The sequence below is a fragment of the Sciurus vulgaris genome (assembly GCF_902686455.1).
Source record: "Sciurus vulgaris genome assembly, chromosome: X".
NCBI classification, from domain to species: Eukaryota; Metazoa; Chordata; class Mammalia; order Rodentia; family Sciuridae; genus Sciurus; species Sciurus vulgaris.
This window is the reverse complement of record NC_136471.1, coordinates 89,355,309-89,359,151: the sequence shown is the minus strand read 5'-3', so window position 1 is coordinate 89,359,151 and position 3,843 is coordinate 89,355,309.

Sequence of the window (3,843 nt, the reverse complement as noted above, 5' to 3'; positions counted from 1 at the left end):
CACAAAGCTACTGAGAGCAAATACAAGAAGATATACTACCTTGTATTCTATCAGATCATAATGGAATGAAATTAGAAATAATTGACAGAATAAAAAACAGAAACTTCTCCAATACCTGGAGATTAAATAATACACTATTATATGATGAATGGATAACAGAAGACATCAGGAGGGAAAGAAAAAATTTCTTAGAAGTAAACAAGAACAAAGACACATCATATCAAAATCTCTGGGACACTATGAAAGCAGTACTTAGAGGAAGATTTATTTCATGGGGCACATTCAACAAAAGAAGTAGAAATCAACAAATAAATGACTTAAACACTACAGCTCAAAGCCCTACAAAAAGAAGAGCAGACCAACACCAAAAGTAGTAGAAGACAGGAAATAGTTAAAATCAGAGCCAAAATCAATGAAATTGAAACAAAAGAAACAATCAGAAAAATTAACAAAATAAATAGTTGGCTCTTTGAAAAAATAAACAAAATTGATAAACCCTTAGCCACACTAACAAAGAGAAAGAGGGAGAAAACTCAACTTACTAAAATTCGGAATGAACAAGGAAATATCACAACAGACACGAGTGAAATACAAAACATAATTAGAAGCTATTTTGAAAATCTATACTTCAACAAAACAGAAAACCTCGAAGACATCAACAAGTTTCTAGAGACATATGAATTGCCTAAACTGAACCAGGAGGACATACACAACTTAAATAAATCAATTTCAAGCAATGAAATAGAAGAGGTCATCAAAAGCCTACCAACAAAGAAAAGTCCGGGACCAGATGGGTTCTCAGCTGAGTTGTACAAAACCTTTAAAGAAGAGCTCATTCCAATACTCCTCAAAGTATTCCATAAAATAGAAGAGGAGGGAACCCGCCCAAACTCATTCTATGAAGCCAATATCACACTGATACCTAAACCAGACAGAGACACGTCGAGGAAAGAAAATTTCAGACCAATATCCTTCATGAACATCGACACAAAAATTCTCAACAAAATTTTAGCAAATCACATACAAAAATATATTATAAAGATAGTGCACCAAGATCAAGTGGGTTTTATCCCAGGGAGCAAGGTTGGTTCAACATGTGGAAATCAATAAATGTCATTCACCATATCAATAGACTAAAAGTTAAGAATCACATGATTATTTCAATAGATGCAGAAAAAGCATTTGATAAAATACAGCATCCCTTCATGCTCAAAACACTAGAAAAAATTGGGGTAGTGGGAACATTCCTTAACATTGTGAAGGCCTTCTACGCTAAGCCCATGGCCAATATCATTCTAAATGGTGAAAAACTGAAAGCATTCCCCCTAAAAACTGGAACAAGGCAGGGATGCCCTCTTTCACCACTTCTATTCAACATTGTTCTTGAGACTCTAGCCAGAGCAATTAGACAAACCAAAGAAATTAAAGGGATACGAATTGGAAAAGAAGAACTCAAACTATCCCAGTTCGCTGATGACATGGTTATATATTTAGAGGAACCTGGAAATTCCACCAGAAAACTTTTAGAATTCACAAGTGAATTCAGTAAGGTAGCAGGTTACAAGATCAATGCTCAAATCCAATGCATTTTTATACATAAGTGATGAATCTTCAGAAAAGGAAGTTAGGAAAACTACCCCATTCACAATAGCATCGAAAAAAATTAAAATACTTGGGAAACAATATAACAAAAGAGGTGAAAGACCTGTACAATGAGAACTACAAAACACTAAAGAAAGAAATTAAAGAAAACCTTAGAAGATGGAAAGATCTCCCATGGTCTTGGATAGGAAGAATTAATATTGTCAAAATGGCCATACTACCAAAAGTGCTATACAGATTCAATGCATTTCCAATTAAAATCCCAATGACGTACCTTAAAGAAATAGAGCAAGCAATTATGAAATTCATCTGGAAAAATAAGAAACCCAGAATAGCTAAAGCAATCCTCAGTAGAAGCAGGGGGTATCGCAATACCAGATCTTCAACTGTATTACAAAGCAATAGTAACAAAAATGGCATGGTATTGGTACCAAAATAGACAGGTAGATCAATGGTACAGAATAGAGGACATGGGCACAAACCCAAATAAATACAATTTTCTCATACTAGACAAAGGTGCCAAAAATATGCAATGGAGAAAAGATAGCCTCTTCAACAAATGGTGCTGGGAAACCTGGAAAACCATATGCAACAGAATGAAATTAAACCCCTATCTCTCACCCTGCACATAACTCAACTCAAAATGGATCAAGGACCTCGGAATCAGACCACAGACCCTTCATCTTATAGAAGAAAACGTAGGTCCAAACCTTCAACTTGTTGGCTTAGGATCAGACTTCCTTAACAGGACTCCCATAGCCCAAGAAATAAAAGCAAGAATCTACAACTGGGATAGATTCAAACTAAAAAGCTTTCTCTCAGCAAAGGAAACTATCAGTAATGTGAAGAGAGAGCCTACAGAGTGGAAGAATATCTTTGCCACTCATACTTCAGATAGAGTGCTAATTTCCAGAATCCAAGAACTTAAAAAACTCTGCACCAAGAATACAAATCATCCAATCAACAAATGGGTAAGGAAATGAACAGACACTTCACAGAAGAAGATGTGCAAGCAATCAACAGATGTATGAAAAAATGTTCAACATCTCTAGTAATAAGAGAAATGCAAATCAAAACTACCCTAAGATTTCATCTCACCCCAATTAGAATGGTGATTATCAAGAACACAAGCAACAATAGGTATTGGAGAGGATGTGGGGAAAAAGGTACACTCATACATTGCTGGTGGGGTTGCAAATTAGTGCAGCCACTCTGGAAAGCAGTATGGATATTCCTCAGAAAGCTTGGAATGGAACCACCATTTGACCCAGCTATCCCACTCCTTGGCCTATACCCAAAAGACTTAAAATCAGCATACTACAGAGATACAGCCACATCAATGTTCATAGCTGCTCAATTCACCATAGCCAGATTGTGGAACCAACCTAGATGCCCTTCAGTTGATGAACGGATAAAGAAACTGTGGCATATATATACAATGGAATATTATTCCACCATGAGGAATGATAAAATTATGGCATTTGCAGGCAAATGGATGAAATTGGAGAATACCATGTTAAGTGAGATAAGCCAATCTCAAAAAACTAAAGGACAAATGATCTCGCTGATAAGCGGATGAGGACATATAATGGGGGGTAGGAGGAGTTAGCGTTAGGGTTAGGGTTAGGTTTAGGGTTAGGGATAAGGAGGGTGGTAAGAATGGAGGAAGGAAGGAAAAGAGGGAAAAGAGGGGTGGGAGGGGTGGGAGGGGTGGGGGAAGGGAAAAATAACAGAATGAATCAAACAACATTGCTCTATGTAAATTTATGATTTTTAATAAAAAAATGGAAAAAAAAGAAAATATATTTTCACACAGGTCATATCAATTCACATGTATATGACTTTGTAGTCCATTTTTTAAAACTTGTGGTAAAATATACACAACAAAAAATTTAACATTTTAACCATTTTCCAGACTGCAATCAAGTACATTCATAATGTTGTGCCAACAAAAGCACTGTCCATTTCCAGAATGTTTTCATTTTCTAAAAGGGAAGTTTTTATCCATTAAAAAACAACTCCTATTCCTCCCTCCCTTAAGCTCCTAATAACCTCTTTTGTACTTTCTGTTTCTATGAATTTGCCTATTCTGTTACTCACGTAAGTTGAATGATAAATATTTGTTCTTTTGTACCTGTTAAAGTTTCATCCATTATGTAGCACGTATCAGAACTTTATTTTTTTAAGGCAGAATAATATTCTATTGCATGTATATGTTACCATATTTCTTTTGGTTTCCTT